General features: G+C 44.3%; 1 protein-coding gene across 4 annotated transcripts in view; it reads right to left on the bottom strand.

Moving 5' to 3' along the window:
- HLCS (holocarboxylase synthetase) overlaps positions 1-15,756 on the bottom strand; it is a 239,755-nt gene extending 223,999 nt beyond the window's left edge. For 2 of the 4 annotated variants that reach the window (XM_045501412.1, XM_045501417.1), the window contains exons 1-2: positions 7,805-8,105; positions 891-1,076 (exon numbers count right to left, since the gene is read on the bottom strand). The gene's annotated coding sequence lies outside the window, so the exon portion shown is untranslated. Of the gene's footprint in view, positions 1-890; positions 1,077-7,804; positions 8,106-8,251; positions 8,335-15,583 lie in introns of those variants that run through there. The other 2 variants (XM_045501413.1, XM_045501414.1) reach the window with 2 other exon arrangements.
- Positions 15,757-17,597: the final 1,841 nt, after the last annotated feature.

Genomic DNA, 17,597 nt, shown 5'->3' with positions numbered 1-17,597 from the left:
ATGTCATTTCTTCATTATATGGAATGCCAAAATAATAGCTATGTCCCTGCAGTAAAAATAAACATGTTGACTGGGAGTAGGTCAAGATAATGCTAACTAGGGAAATCATTTGAATTTATTCATTCTAAATCTTGGCATAACAGTATGTAACACATTAAATTGGTAAGAGAGTATTAACATATATTTTAAAAGATGTAAGTTTTAAGATAGGATTCAGCATAGTTAAAATTTACTTATCAACTATGTAAAATGTATTGATTCTAATATCAGTTGTTCGATAATAGGCAGAACCAGTTTGGCTAAAGATCGCACACACATGTATCTTATAACTGCGGTTTAAGTGACAGTATAGGGACATGGTAATGAGGAAATGAAACTTCTAGAGAACGTTGTAGACTGAGCTGATTTCCAGGTAGAATGGCCAGGCGGACCCTCCTCCAGTAAGTCAATATCTGGAGGATGCTGGGGACCAGTTGCCAAATTGTACCACCTTGTACGAACTTGAAACTGTCAGCTATTAGAAGACCAGCACCCGTAAGTTGAAAGCAGAATGAAAACAGTGGCAGAAAATTCTCCATCAGATAAATATACAATGAGCCATACCAAACAAGAGTTTATGAATTACTAAACATCCTTCCTGGGATACTAAGAATCAAGGGAACTGTAGGAAAATCTTGAGATCTGTTCAGTATATGATTCAATATGAGCTTTAATGCTCACATTAGTATACTGTTTTAGAACATGCACATAGTTAAATCAAGCAAAAGACAACTTGATTAATCAACATAAAGAGGAAAGGAGATAAAATTAGAGGATCAAAAGAATTTTGACTTAGAACACCTCAAACTATCGAAAATAGAAACTCCTGTCTTTAAGAGAAAAAGAAATACCTCTTCCAGCTTTGCTCACGAAGATGGCCTCAAAGCAACTTTACCCTGAAATGCACCCTAGTGCTCAGCTCCCAGTGTGCGTGCTATTTTCTCCATTAAAAGGAACCAGAGATCCTCGCAGAAACTCCTGGTGCAGGTGTTAAGGCAGTGCCTACTCCAAGACACCTGTGCCAGAAAGAAGGTAAGCTTCAAAGAAAAATAGAATTGTGTCAAAAGGATACAGGAGCGCCCCCCCCCCCGCCCCCAGCCAAATCAGGACAATTTGAGTATCAAATTGAAATGCATTAAATTTATGAAGAGCCATGAGTTCATGATGATCCACAATAAAAGTATTGTGAGTCTTGTTATTTGATTACAGTTGTACTGACTCATTTATCCTATCGAAGGAAAGTTAGTAAATGCTAAGTTCTTCCTTTAGAAGGCTATTTCTGAGCCAAGGGAGAATCATCAGTACAAAGACCCCATAAGCTGTGAAGCCAGAACTGAGAGGGCCAGAATTCAGTTGGCTCTCATTTTAAGGCTCCTGAAGAGTTGGGTAGTCCTAAAAATATAGCAGAGTACAAGATGTCCTTAGGTCCAAAGATCTTAAAATTTCGATGAATCTTGAGAATTGATCACCCAGTGTGGGAGCTACAGGCTTCTCTGGTTCAGAAATAAGTAATGCTTTGACTTGAATCCAGAGAAGGGCTAAGTGATTGCACTCTTAGAGATTACAGAATCATTGATAGGATCGTGATAGGTAGGATTCAGTGTCTCATTAAAGACTCTGGAAAAAAAACAGCAAAACTCTCTGATGATAAATGATCTCAGTTAACCAGGGCAGTAACTGTTTTCTTAAAAAAACATCCATCTTCTAGGGCACCTGGCTGGCTTATTCAGAGGAACATGCAACTCTTGATCTCAGGGTTGTGAATTTGAGCCCCACGTTGGGTATAGAGATTACTTAAAAATAAAATCTAATAAATAAATAAATCCACCCCCAATCCAATAAAGTTTTGAGTTAAATATAGACAGGCTTAGAAGAAACAAAACCATAGATGTATATTTCTGGATTAGTAAGGAATCTATGTGTATTTAGTATGTATATGCCTGAAATGTGTTAGACAATGAGGCTTTTTTAGGCCCAGCTTTTAACTTGAAATCTTACTAAGATTTTTAAAGAATATTGAAACATCTAAGACAACATCAGGTTTGCCGTACTGATAAGCTTAATTTATATTAACTGTTTAATCAAGCAATTGAAGTACATAATAAGGAAATTTAGTTTAGGAAGGACTTGAGGTCTGGACAGGGATGCTGAGTACCCACTGCAGGAGGACCGTCCCCACCTGTCACCATGTCTGTGTCTCCTCTGTCTCTTCTCATGAAGGAGAGCAGTTACAATCTCTAGAAAAGCATATCTATAAATATACAGATGTAATTATATGTGTGGTATGTCTATAAGGAGGAAGAAATGTACTACAGTACTACATGTCAGCAGTTGGAGAAAGGAAAATGCTCCACAAAATGATACGTGTGGCACCTCCACACTGTCTCTAGTCTCCAGAGAGTTCCAGATCTCCATCCCACCCCTCCTTCAGGCCAAGTTCCCTACCTCCTCTCTTCAGAACGAACAGAATAATCTCCTCTCCAGAACTAACATAATAACCTCCTAAGGACTCCCTCTGGGCCTTCCGCTTCCCACTACTCTGTAATCCAGCCCATCTCTGCATTGTGACTTTCTAAAGTCAGCTCTGACCACATCACTCCCCTACTCAAACCCTTCAGGGTCTGCCCTTACCCACCAGGAAGTTCAGGGGGGGCCTCACGTGGCATTCGAGAACTTTGCACAGTACCCAGCTAGCCTGGTCTCGGAGTGCCATCCACCCGTTCCTTTATTCACTCCACATCAGTGCACCATGCACTAGGCTAATCACTACGTATAGTCTTCCGTTTAACCCTGTCAACTCCACAGGGTGGCTGTTGCCCCCATCTTGCAGAGGAGCAGTTGAGTGACTCACTCAAGGTGCCACGACTGCATGGGGGAGCTGGAGGCTGAATTTCTGTCTTTCTGACCCCAAAGTCCTTCACCAGATAAACTAGACACGTGAGAGCAAAGAATGCTCTACGCACAACAATAATACATAGAAATCAGACTGGAGAGGGAACAGGGACAGAAGGTTCAGGCTGCTGAGCTGCCAGCCCTGAGGGCAGCGTTTTGTATCCAGATCAGACAGGCTGGGCTGGTCTAGAACTTGGGCACACCCAAAAAGCTGTAAGTGAGATTGCACCAAGATCCAGGCAAAGAGCTGGCTCCGAAAACAAAGCCTGCTCCAAAAGCCAAAAGAGGCTTGGGATACAGTTTCTGTACAACAGCTGAATGTCACTGATTGAATAACATCTTAATCTCAAGTATAGGAAAATTCAGTGTTTAAGACCGTCTAAATGCTATGTGGTATCCCGGATTGGATCCTGGAATTAAATGAACTTCAGTAGAAAAACTAGTGAAATCTGAAGTCTGGTAGTTCCATTAATGTACTAGTTTTGATAAATCCATGGTTGTGTAAGATGTTAACACTGGAAGAAGCTGAGCAAAGAACTCTGTACTATTTTCTTTTTATTTTATTTTTTTTTTTTTAATTTTTTTTTTTTTCAACGTTTATTTATTTTTGGGACAGAGAGAGACAGAGCATGAACGGGGGAGGGGCAGAGAGAGAGGGAGACACAGAATCGGAAACAGGCTCCAGGCTCTGAGCCATCAGCCCAGAGCCCGACGCGGGGCTCGAACTCACGGACCACGAGATCGTGACCTGGCTGAAGTCGGACGCTTAACCGACTGCGCCACCCAGGCGCCCCATCTCTGTACTATTTTCACAACTTCTGTAAGTCTAAAATTATCTCAAAAAGTTAAAAAATTGGGGGATGACCTTCTACTGAATTTCATTGGCACTTTTCCCCCTGTCCCTAACTAGCCATGTGGTCTTCACATCATTTTCTCTCTGGACCCCGAGTTCTCAACTATTTCAAAAGAATGGAGTGACACACACCAGATCATCTTCAAGCTCTAAAATTCTGGGATCTGGGGCGCCTGGGTGGCTCAGTCGGTTAAGGATCCAACTTCGGCTCAGGTCATGATCTCATCGTCTGTGAGTTCGAGCCCCGCGTCGGGCTCTGTGCTGACCGCTCAGAGCTTGGAGCCTGTTTCAGATTCTGTGTCTCCCTCTCTCTCTCTGACCCTCTCCCATTCATGCTCTGTCTCTGTCTCAAAAATAAATAAACGTTAAAAAATTTTTTTAATAAATAAAATTCTGGGATCCTACTACATTTACGTGATTGACATTACAAGGACGTGATTTGCAGTGACATCTTAGTCATATTCATAATCCTGGTATTTAGCACTGTGCTAGGATGTACTGGGTGCTCAATAAAAGTTGTTGAAACTAAACTGACTCCTATCTCAATTTGTAAGAGGAGGTGTAACTATTACCTCTTTTGCCTATTTGGCCACTAGAGAGCGAAGTGCTCACAAAATTCTCTCCCCTGAAAGCAAAGTTATCTTCATCCAACAGACAGGAGTGGTCCTTTTCATCCCAAGTACATAAAAATCCATTCCTGGTTGGGGGAAGGGAGTCACCATCTGTGAATAGTTTCCTGCCCATCAGACAGGACCTCCAGTTGGGGCGATTAGTACCATAAACTTCTAGAAGATTAGACAAACACACACACATGGTACTCAGCAGCTTCAAAAGTCTAAACCCCCTCAATAGATCAGAGACTGAACTGCAAACAGGGGAGCCCCACTCACCTCGAGTACATTCTTGCTGTCTTCCTATTTCCTGAACAAAAGGCCTCACTTTTAAAAGGCTGGTTGGTAAAAGGTCAAATGAATGACTGTGGCAGTTGACTAAAACCTTTACGACCAAAATGAAGAGAGCATTAGCACTGTATCCCCTGAGCCTGTGTGAGGTGCAGTTTGTATAGTGAAGGCCCTCATCTGGACTCGGGCATCCTGGGTTCAAATTCGCCCCAGACCCCCAATTCCCCACCTGGGCACGGACACGTACAGTGATCATACGACTGTGAGCCGGTACCTCTGTACCCATAGCTCTCCTGTGAGGATAACAGTACCCACGTGGTGCTGGCTGAGGACTAAGAAGGAGGTGGGCACGCAGGGCTGAGTAGTGCCTGATGTGATCCAGGGACAGCCCACCTAGACAAGTCAACAGGAGGGGAATAGATAGGCAAGGTGCTTTCATTTCATCCTTTTAGGATGTTATTATGTCCATCTAACACAGGAAATTCGGGCTGTGGTCTACCCAAAGCAGGGTTCTTTCAAGAGGATCAGCTTGCCTTCTGAGGCATGGAAAAGTGTGTTTGCCCCCAAATGTTCCTGAGATGATCAGTCACTATGCCTCACGCCTCTACCATTTGAACCCCTCCTGTAGGTTAAGTCATTTAATGTCCCAACAGAATGAGATTTAAATAGAAGTCGGTGTCAAGTTCTGGACTACTGCTTGTATTAGTATCTATCACATTAATTTAGAAAATTCAGAGTAGACATCCATCTCTGCTCACACCCACCCAGTATCTAGGAAAGAGGACAGAACCATTGGGATACAATTTGTTGGGTAAAACCCAGGACAGAGCCTGTCTGAGCCCTGAGAAAAGGGCAAGAAAGACCAAAGGGACATCAAGGGACAACTGGGAGAGTGACAGGACTGAGGGTCAAAAGTTTCAAGAGCCCTTCGGCAGAGCACCCTGAGAATGTCACCCAGCAAAGTACAGACGAAGATAATTTACCAAAGAGCAAATTCAGCCGGAAATTACAGACGCTTCAGTAACACCAGCACAGATGGGTTCTCCCCTTGTGGCTGCAAGCACCACATCATAACTGAATTTTCTCCCTCAGCCAACCTGGACGTTTTTTTCCTAGGAACTAAGACATGTGCTGAGGGAAAGCCAATCACTGCTTAAACAGGAAAAAAAAAAAAAAAAAAAAGTCCTTTTATAAACTTTTGCTACTGGAAATTTCATGGGTCAGAAAGCAAAGTTTGGTGGAAAGAATCGGTGGGAAAATAGGAGCGTTTTACATGCAGCCCCCCACTTTCCCAGGCCATCATGGCTTTGGTTTCTTATTTTCACTGAATTTGTGTTTCCATAGAGGCACAAGCATCATGACTCCAGGAAGGGACCCAGAAAAGCAGCCATGGCCCTTTCTGGTGTCCTTTGCTTTGCAGGTTGACCTGTGATTATTTATTTGTTTGCCTGATTGTTTACAAAAGTTTATTTATTTATCTTGAGATGGAGAGAGAAAGCATGAGCAGGGGAAGGGCAGAGAGAGGAGAGAGCAAGAATCTCAAGCAGGTTCCACACTGCCAGCATGGAGCCCAACAAGGGGCTAGAACTCACAAACCAAACCGTGAGATCATGACCTGAGCCGAAGTCCAACATTTAACCACCTAAGCCACTGAGGCACCCCAACCTGTGATTTTTTAAATGTATTTATGCCACACTTGTGGTGAGCATAACATAACATACAGAGTTGTCGAATTGCTATGTTGTACACCTAAATCATTGTCAACTACAGTTCAGATAAAAAATTATAATAAAGCAGCGCTATCAACAATAGCCAAATTATGGAAAGAGCCCAAATGTCCATCAACTGATGGATAAAGAAGTTGTGGTGTATACACACACACACACACACACACACACACACATATACACACCATGGAATACTACTCAGCGATGAAAAAGAATGAAATCTTGACATCTGTAACAATGTGGATGGAACTGGAGGGTATTATACCAAGCAAAATAAGTGGTCAGAGAAAGATATATAATTTCACTCATAGGTGGAATTTGAGAAACTTAACATGATCATAGAAGAGGGAAGGAAAAATAAGATAAAAACAGAGGGAGGCAAACCATAAGAGACTCATAAATACAGAGAACAAACGGGGGTTGAGAGAGGTGGGAGGAGGGAGTGGGGAAAATGGGGGATGGGCATTGAAGAGGGCACTTGTTAGGATGAGCACTGGGAATTGTATGTAAGTGATGAATCACTGGGTTCTCCTCCTAAAGCCAAGACTACACTGTATGTTAGCTACCTTTTTTTTTTATGGTAGCTAACTTTTGAATAAAAAAAAATTTTTTTTTAAACATTTATTGATTTTTGAGACAGAGAGAGACAGAGCATGAACCAGGGAGGGTCAGAGAGAGGGAGACACAGAATCTGAAACAGGCTCCAGGCTCTGAGCTGTCAGCACAGAGCCCGACGTGGGGCTCGAACTCACAGACTGCGAGATCATGACCTGAGCCGAAGTCAGCCGCTCAACCGACTGAGCCACCCAGGCGCCCCTTGAATAAAAATTTTTAAAAAGAAACTATAATATAGCTAAACAAAAAAATAAAATGAGTTTATGCAAATCCCACTTCTTAGCCTCAAAAGCATTGCAGGCAGTTTACAATAAAATAATATAAATCTGGTGGAATAAAGGAGAAATTCAGACTGTGAAAAAGGAAGAAGTAACTCAGTAACCACAGAGTTATATGTACAGTGTTTAAAAATGCTCGTAAAGCCCTAAATAGAGACAAGGGCCCGTTCCTAGGGAAGCCAAGAGCAGATGACGCAGCTGAATTGGAGCTGCTGTATACAGCCCGCTTTGAACTAGATTTCAACCCTGAAAAGATGATTGCATCCAGCCCCCAGTCAGGCATCTTGAATAAGAAAAGAAAAAGCAAAACCAGAAGAGCAGGAGGCGATCAAACGCTTCCTTTCTATAAATAACTCCCCCTAGGGGAATAAACAGGCTCAGAGGCAGGAAACCCGAGCTGGAGAACCCACCGAGAAGCGCCCGCACCTAGTGCCTGGTGGAGCCGGACCGGCACTTGACCTGGCAAGACGGAGCCCCGCAATCCGCGCAAGCACGTACCTGTTACCAGGGCCCGGGGCCCGCGCGGCAGGGCCGCACCTGCACCTGCCCGGTGAAATGCACCCGAATGGGGCGCGGGGGCGTCGCCGCCAAGAGCAAAGCCGGTGGCAGCAGGGGCGTCGGAAACAGACAGTGGGAAAGGCCAGGTAGGGATACCCCTCGGTGGGGCCCCACTGCCGCCGCACAACCCCAAACTCTGACCGCTCAGGCACCGCTGGCCACACTAACGGGGACTTCTGGCTCCACCAAGAGCACCTTCTCGCGTCGCTCGTCCACTTGGCCGCCCAGAACACTGCCTGGCCTGCCCCAACTTTCTCCTGCCTGTCCTTAGGTCTTGCCTTAAATGTCAAAGTGTCACCTCCTCAGGGAGGTCTCGCTGGACCGACCCCTAGGCTAGGTGAGCCTCCCCTCCCCACCTTCCACACACTCCAGCAACAACTCACCCACCTTGTAATCGCTTGAACCGTGCGTCTGCCTTCTCTTTGAGGCTGGAAACTCTCCAAAGGCAAGGGCGGGATCTGTCTTTATTCCTGGTACATAGTGAAATGAAGGTGGCTAAAGGTTTTGCTAAATAAGAGGGAAAAGTAGCCAAATTGAGCCCCTCTTGATGGGATGTTTAGTGAAGGAGATGCAGAGTATGGGTTTAAAATTGCTTATTCAGTGCATTGCTTTGCCGGTGTCACTTCTTCATCACAAGAGTGACTGAGATCTGGATTTACTCTTCCTTTCCTAGGGGCCCCTGGTAGATTTCCATTGCTGCCCCAAGCGTGGATTCTGCCAGCAAGAACTTGAGCCTTCCCCATCTGTGTTTTGGGGAATAGGGAATTCATTATCCTGTGATAGGACCTTCAATGACACATGATGTCTATCAGGAATACTGCCCGCCCTCTCCCTCCCCCCCCCCCCCCAAAGAAAAGAAAGGAGATAAATGCAAAGACTAAGCATCTGGGAAAAGGAATCCAGTCTGACCTCCAGGTAAGTGGATGGGGATGGCTTCAGGTCAGAGAAAGCCTCAACTTGAGATCTACCATCACTGCCGAGGATTCCCATAAAAAAAGGAGAATTCAGGGGTGACCAGAGTGCACGTCTTCAAGAATAATTGCTGACAGATACAAAATATTCCACATCTGAGAGTTCCATGATTTTGTTAAACAGTCTTCTGTTGGGCTGCTTTGTTGTTTTTTGTTTGTTTCTCCCCAAGTGATTGCTCACACAGTGCTGAAGAGCAGGGTCCTATACAAAACTTTTTAGCCACTTTTCTGGTAATTGTTCAGCATATATTCCTACGTTCCTACAAGTGAAATTACTAGGTCAAAGGATATGAACCTAAGACTACTGCAACCTAAGGCCAAACTTCTTGAGTGTTGTATCATTTTATCTCCTAATGGAGGATTAGGGGCTTATTTTAGCACAGCCTTTTTAAAAAGTCTTTGCTAAAAAAAATAAAATTAAAAATAAAGTTAAAAATCTTTACTCCATTAATGAAAAATGGTATCTCTTTGTTTTCTTTTAATTTTTTAAGTGTTTTTGAGAGAGAGAGAGAGAGAGAGAGAGAGAGAGAACCAGCAGGGGAGGAGCAGAGAGAGAGAGGGAGACAAAGAATCCAAAGCAGGCTCCAGGGTCTGAGCTGTCAGCACAGAGCCCGGTGCAGGGCTGGAATCCATGAGCCACGAGATCATGACCTGAGCTGAAGTCCGCTGCTCAACCGACTGAGCCACCCAGGCGCCCCATGGTATCTCTCTTTAAAAGAGTAGTTCTTGGGGTGCTTGGGTGGCTCAGTTGGTTAAGCATCCGACTTCAGTTCAGGTCATAATCTCACAGTTCATGAGTTCAAACCCTGTGTTGGGCTCTGTGCTGACAGCTCAGAGCCTGGAGCCTGTTTTGGATTCTATGTCTCCCTCTCTCTGCCCCTCCCCTACTCGTGCTCTGTCTCTCAAAGATAAACATTAAAAGAGTAGTTCTTCTTTCCTTTTGAATTACCAGAAAAACTTTGTTTTTCTATGTTTTACTGGCCATTTGCATTTCTTCACCTGTGAAGGAGATTTACAATGCACATTTAAACGGGAAAAGAACTAGAATATTGCCAATACCTCTGTACTTCTTATCTATCTCATCCCACAGACTCCTCATCCTCCATTTATTATTCCATCATTATTCCATTTATCATTCCCTTGCTTTAAAAAATATATCTTAAATACAAATGAGCGTATCCCTACAAAGTACATTGTTTTGGGTTAAATTCAATAAGTGCACTTTTTGGGGCACCAGGTGGCTCGGTCGATTAAGTGTCTGACTCTTGATTTTGGCTCTGGTCATGATCTCACAGTCATGAGTTCGAGTCCTGCATCGGGCTCTGTGCTGACAGAGAGGAGCCTGCTTGGGATTCTCTCTCTCCCCCCATCTCTGCCCCCCCCCCCTGCTCAAGCTCTCTCTCAAAAATAAGTAAACATTTTTTTTTTAAAGTACGTGCACTTTTTCTTCAGTAAGTGCACTTCTGAGCCTTGCATTTTTCTATGCAATCTTTCTAAGATTGACACATATAATTTTGCATAGCTGCATTATAGTCCTTCTCACGGCTAATATTCTAGTGCACAACTACAATATCATTTATTTAGCCACTGTTCAAATGATGGACATGGGAGTTTTTTCCAGTTTGTTTGCTGTGACAGACAACGCTGCTCTGAACGTCCCCTTGTCTCCAGAGCCTGTGAGCAAACACTTCTCGGGTGTGGACCCAGGAGAGGGATTGCTAGGCTGAGCTAATATTGTTCGGGTTTAAAAGATAATGCTAAACTGTTTTCCAAAATAGTTATACCAATTTACCTCCAATTACCAGTGGTTTTTATCTGTTTTCAACTGAATATCTTTTAGGCCAAATACTTGTTCTTTTTTTTTTTTAATGCTTATTTATTTATTTTGAGAGAGAGAGATAGACAGTGAGCAGGGGAGGGGCAGAGCGAGAGGGAGACAGAATCCCAAGCAGGCTCCTCACCAGTGGCGAGGAGCCGGACACAGGGCTCGAACCCACAAACCGTGAGATCATGACCTGAGCTGAAATCAAGAGCCAGACGCTTTTTTTTTTAATTTTTTTTTGAATATTTATTTATTTTTGAGAGAGAGACAGAGCATGAGCAGGGGAGGGGCAGAGAGAGAGGGAGACACAGAATCTGAAGCAGGCTCCAGGCTCCAAGCTGTCAGCACAGAGCCCCACGCGGGGCTCGAACTCACGAGCTGTGAGATCATGCCCTGAGCCGAAGTCGGACTTTCAACCAACCGAGCCACCCAGGCACCCCATGCTTGTTCTTTCTGATTTGCAATTTATACTGATTTTCACAACTGCCTTGGAGAATTGTGAGGTTGTCAAACACAAAACTTCACATTGTGGTTTTTACAAGAATCCTCTGGAGGCAGTGAGCCAGCTTATCACAAATCCCTGTGCACCAAATTTAGGCCATGGTGGCTTCGATTAGACCCATGGTTCCCAGGACAATGGCAGGGGTGTTACTAACCTATGAGGTCTGCTGTGGGGTGCCTGCGTGGTTCAGTCAGCTAAGTGTCCTGCTGTGAGCTTGGTGTGGGGAGTTTTCTTAGTGACACAAGAGTCCTTTGCACCGTAGCTCCAGCAGCTGCTTTTAGAATCTCCTGCTATTTGTAGCTCTATGCCGTCACCTCCCCTGTTACATACAACCTTCTATTTAAATCAGCCACTCTTGGCATCTTGAACTACTACTCTTCTTAAAGCTCATAAAAACACTCACACACTCTTCGATTTGGGATTCATAATTGTGGGCATTTATTCTAAAAATGGTAACAACCGGCGCCTGGGTGGCTCAGTCGGTTTGAGCATCCGACTCTTGATTTCGGTTCAGGTCATGATCCCAGGATCATGGGATTGAGCCCCGTGTTGGGGCTCCACATGGAGCCTGCTTAAGTGTCTCTCTCTCCCTCCCTCTACCCTTCTCCCCCGCTTTCTCTCTTAAAAAATAAAAAACTAAAAATAACAAATAAAAATGGTAACAAAAGAAGAAATTATATTCACAAAGATATTGATAGCAACATTGAGTGATTTTTTAATTGGAAAATTTACTTTTTTATTTTTTAAATTATTTTATTTATTTATTTTAAATTTTTTTGTGTTTGTTTATTTTTGAAGGAGAGAGAGACAGAATGTGAACGGGGTAGGGACAGAGAGAGAGGGAGACACAGAATCTGAAGGAAGCTCCAGGCTCTGAGTTGTTAGCACCGAGCCCGATGTGGGGCTTAAACTCACAAGCCATGAGATTGTGACCTGAGCCAAAGATGGACGCTTAACTGACTGAGCCACCCAGGTACCCCAAATTATTATCTTAAAGTAATCTCTACACCTAACATGGGGCTTAAACTCCTAACCCAAGATCAAAAGTCAAATGTTCTACCAACTGGGCCAGCCAGGCACTCCTTAACTGGAAATTTTTATTTATTTATTTTTAAGTTTATTTATTTATTTTGAGAGAGAGAGAAAATCCAAAGTAGGCTCTGTGCCCTGTCAGTACAGAGCCTGATGTGGAGGTCACACTCACACACTATGAGATCATGACCTGAGTGGAAACCAAGAATCAGATGCTCGACCGACTGAGCCACCCAGGCACTCCCTTAATGGGAAAATTTTTAACATTCAACAGTAGGGAATATATTATGCAAAGTGGGTGTGTCCACTAAGTGGGACAAGGTGTGACACAGACTTTTCTTCTTCCCTGAACCATTTGAGATTAGTTGCAGAAATCGTGTCTCTTCACCCCTAAGTATTTCAGGATAAATTTCCTAAGAATAAGAAGGTTCTCTTACACAACCACATTGCAATGTTCAAATGTAGAAAACTTAACATTGATCAAAGGCCGATATCTCGTTCGGTACATGCTCATATTCTGCCAATTGTCCCAATAACATCCTTTATGGCAATATTCTCTCTTCCAAAGTCACACATTTCATACAGTTGTCATGTCTCTTTATTCCCCTTTAATCTGGATGGTTCCTTAATCTTTGTCTTTCGAGATCTTGACAATTTTTAAGAATCCATCTCATATCATTATCCCTCAATTTGAGTTTGTCTAAGGCTTCCTCATGATCCAATTCAGGTTATGCATTTTGGGCACATGATGTCAGGTCACCCTTATTGATGATGCTGACTTTGATCACTCGGTTAAAGTGGTATCTACCAGATTTTTCCACTATAAAGTTTCCTCTGGAGGGGTATCTGAGTGGCTGAGTTGGTTAAGCACCCGACTTCGGCTCAGGTTGTGGGTTCGAGCCCTGTGTCAGGCTCTGTGCTGACAGCTCAGAGCCTGGAGCCTGCTTCAGATTCTGTGTCTCCCTCTCTCTCTTCTCTTCCCCTGCTCTCTCTCTCTCTCTCTCAAAAATAAACAGTAAACACACACACACACACACACACACACACACACACACACACACTATAAAGTTTCCTGTGGAGTGAGCCTGCGTAGTATTCCCCAACAAGCTTTCAACCAGCGGATTTAGCATCCATTAACAACTCCTGCCTGAGTCAGTGATTGCTATAATAGTTGTAATGCAGTTACTTTTCTAACTCTGCTGTTCCTTTAGTATTTATTAGCTGGCATTCTACTGTAAAGAAGGGCTTTCCCTTTTACCTCTGTGTATGTATTTGTAAGATTATCTGCTTTTTAGTATCATTCTGGACTTATGCGTCCTTTTTTTTTCTTTTTGTTTTTATTTTATTTTTGAGAAAGAGAGAGAGAGCAAGCAAGCAGGAGAGGGCAGAGAGAGAGGGGAGGACGGAGGATCCGAAGCCGGCTCCACACTGACAACACAGAGCCTGATGCCGGGCTCGAACACACAAACACAGGAGCCGTGAGATCATGACCTGAGCTGAAGTCAGACACTCAACCGAGTCACCGAGGCTCCCGGATCCTTTTTTTTTTTTCCAATGTCATAATTCACCACTGTCATAATTCATTTTGATTTCAAATTGCTGCAAATTTGGCCATTGGAAGCCCTGTCAATCTGCCCCCACTGTGTCCTTCCTGGCCTGTTTCCATCATTATTTGAGCACCTCTTAGCTCTCAGCTGGCACTTCAAGCTGTTCCTACCTTATCTTTCACTTTCCTTGCCATTACTCCAGGGAGCGCTGGACAATGGTGTTTAGAAACCAAGATACGGACACAGGAATGCTCCTGGCTCTTGAAGTGGTCCTGTTCCCCAGGCTCTTTCAGCAGGCAGATCTAGGAAATAGATTCTGATCCACAGAGCTCGGGTTCCAATCCACAGAGCTCGTCCTTGCCATCCCTCCCTCCATGTTTGTGACATCCTACTCCCGGTGAGAATGCTGCCTCCCATCAGTATTATGTTCGTCAATGTACTTAATCCCACAAAACACAGAAAATATTTTCAGAATTGCTACACCAGACCACTGCCAACTAAGCGAAGTTCAAAATTTCTTTGTAGTTTTGTTTGCTTGTTTACACACAGAAGGTATACAAAGATTTGTGTTCAAAAGTAATTTGGGTTTACTTTCTCCCCTGCAGTTAATTTACTATACCATTTAGTTCATTTGTTTACTTCTGTTTGTATTCAATTTTAGTTTTCTCTTCCCTCATCTTTGTTAATTTTACTTTTTGCTTAAAACACCGTTTCTAAAAGTCAAAACTACTCCCCAAAAGTATGCTTGAATACATGTCATTCCCTCTTACAGTTTCACCCCATTCCCACCCAGCCACTGTAAGTAACCAATTAGTTTCTAGTTGATTAAGTTGTTTTGTTTTTTTTTACTAAAAAGCAGATATTTGGATAGTTTACTCTTTACCCTTATTTTACATAAAAATAGCATAATGTACGTACTTTTTTGTATGTAGTTTTTTTCACTTATCAGTATATCCTAGAAATCATTCCGTATCAGTTCATAGAGATCTTCCTCACTCGTTTTAACAACTGCATAGTACTTCCTGATGTGGATGTCCCGGTTTGGCCAATCCATTGCCTATGTATGTACTGGCACTAAAATGGTTTCCAAAATTTTGTCATTGCAAATAATGCTGCAATAGGTAACTTTGTACACATACATACTTTCATATTGGTGTAGGTGTTTCTTGAGGCTGAGTTTCTAGCTGTGGAACTGCCGGGTCAAAGGGCAAACACCTATCAAGTTTTGTTAGACGTTGCCAAGTTCCCCTCCACAGGAGCCGTAGGCTCTTGGAATCCCACCAGCAGTGAGTGCCACACAGCCTGTCCCTCGCTTTTGACTTTTGCAAATTGGATTGTTAGAAATATCGCAGAGTAATATGCATTTCTATTAGAAGGACCAAACTTTTTCACTTAAGAGCCCGTTTTATACTATTTTTTGCAGATTGTCCATTCATGTCTCTTGTCTTTTTTAAAACTGGAATTTTGAGCTCTGGTTCCCTCAGTCTTATTTACTTATCTGTACCTGTGACATACGTTGGAAATATTTTCTCCCCCTCTTTTACTTTCTCTCCGGTAGGCTTTCGTTTGCTCATAAAACCATTTTTGTTTTTCTCTTTTGTTTTGTTTTTTTTTTTTTTTAACATTTATTATTGAGAGACAGAACATGAGCATGGGAGGGGCAGAGAGAGGGGGAGACACAGAATCTGAAGCAGGCTCCAGGCTCTGAGCTGTCAGCACAGAGCCCGACGCGGGGCTGGAACTCACAAACCAGGAGATCCTGACCTGAGCGGAAGTCGGACTTTACCGACTGAGCCACCCAGCCGCCCCAAAACCATTTTTGTTTTTCAGTGTTGGCAAACGTACCAATATTTTTTTTCCCTCGTATCTGAATGTGGGTCACTGGAAAGCCTCCGCCGCCTCCACGCTACAGAAAATTCACCCGATTTCCGGCCGCGCAGGGGCCGGTCCTGCTCTTTCCCGCCACCGCTTGCACCTGGCACACGTGCGTGTATGACCAAGCCGGGCGGAGGGCGGGGCCTCCGGGCGGCGGCGCCGCGCGTGCGCACTGGCGGGCGAGTCGAGCTGGCCGGGGCACCCGCAGGGAGGAGCGAGACTGCGGCGGCGCTGCGGATCCCAGAGGTTTCCTCGCCCTTCCGGAAGCGCCGCCCTCTCTCGCGGGCCGGAGAGGGTCTTCCGAGCTGCCCCGCGGCCGGGACCGCGACTTGGCCCGATCCTGCCGCGCCCCCTCGGCGGTCGGAATGGAGGCGAGCCTGCTCCTCTGCCGGGGTCGCCTGGGGTCGCGGGAGGGCGTGAAAACGCCGGGGCTGTCGCGGCGCCCGGCACTCCTCTAGCGTTAGACGCGGGACCACGCTTTTGGGGAAACAGCCATTGGGTGCTTCTCTTGTACCAGCCTTCTGTCCCCGCCTTGTCCCTTGTAGACTTTTTTTTTTTAAATCCTCCATGCAGCCCTCCAGTCTCTCATCCCCTTACAACTGCCTTATAGGTCCTCCCTCGGGATGCTCAGCAAAAACAGAGGCTCTCCGCTGGCCTTCTCTGGTTGTTCTCCCTAAGGGGGTTCTCTCTCCTGGTACAAAACACGTGGTGTCTTGTCCTTTCCAACACCAACAACCAGGTCTCCGATTCTCTGCCCCCACTTCAGACGCCAGCCACATTTCTGTCCCGCCGACTACAAATTCCTGGGTTCCCGCACCTACCCCTCCAGTTTGAACACTCAGACCTCAGTGAAGGGCTTCACTTCCTGCTCCCCGTGTACCGTGAAGGAGGCAACTCAGCAACAGCGCGATGGAGGAGAAGCTCAGAAGGGGGGTCCAGAGCTCCCGTGCCTTTTGCCGGGGCCCCACTTGGCCCCAACCCGAACCCTTCCGTTTATGGGTTCCTAGGATTTCATTTAGATAGGTGGAAGGTGAGGTAGGTGAAAACCCTCTTACTCGGTTGGTTCCCAGCTACCAGCCCCCATCCTGAGCCACCTGGGAACCCACAATTATCACCTCATTCACAAAAACTCAGTTGTGGTTGTCCTTGCCAGGAACTTCCAAGGGTTTAGGAACTTTGTGCCAGGAACTGGGGACAGAGACTCAATATATTATTTATACCACACTCCCGCAAATCCATAACCTGATGTAATAATCATGAGAAAAGCATCAAATAAATCCCAACAGAGGAAATTTCTACAAAATACTTGACCTGACCTTAAAATTGTCGAGGTCACTCAAGACAAGGACCATCTGAGAGGTTTTCACAGCCAAAAGGAGCCTAAATTGATAGTTAAATATAATGTGTGTGCCTGGATGGGATCCTGGTACACAAAAAGAATATTATGGAAAAACAGAAAATCTGAATAAAGTACAAACTACAAACAATCTATATTGGTTTATTAACGGTAACAAATATACTGTAATAATGTAATATGTTAATAACGGTAAAATGGTTTATAGGAACTCCAGTATCTTGCGAAATTTCTGTAAATCTAAAATTATTCTAAAAATAAAGTTTATTTTTTTAAAAAAATTTGGAAAGGCCCTTCAGTTTTCTGGACCCACCTTCTTTAAAAGGCAAGGACAATATGTAAATCACCACTTTTTTAAAAAAAAAAATTTTAATGTTTATTTATTTTTGAGAGACCGAGTGCGGGAGGAGCAGAGAGAGGAGACACAGAATCTGAAACAGGCTCCATCCAGGCTCCGAGCTGTCAGCACGGAGCCCGACTCCGGGATCAAACCCACAAACCATGAGATCATGACCTGAGCCAAAGTTGGATGCCCAACCAACTGAGCCACCCAGGTGCCCCATAAACCACCACTTTCTTGTATTTAAAGTCAGTATGCTGGCAGGTAGGAAGATACTAGAATAGAACCTT

This window comes from Leopardus geoffroyi, chromosome C2, assembly GCF_018350155.1.
Source record: "Leopardus geoffroyi isolate Oge1 chromosome C2, O.geoffroyi_Oge1_pat1.0, whole genome shotgun sequence".
In the NCBI taxonomy this organism is placed as follows: Eukaryota; Metazoa; Chordata; class Mammalia; order Carnivora; family Felidae; genus Leopardus; species Leopardus geoffroyi.
This window is presented reverse-complemented; position numbering and strand designations above follow the sequence as displayed.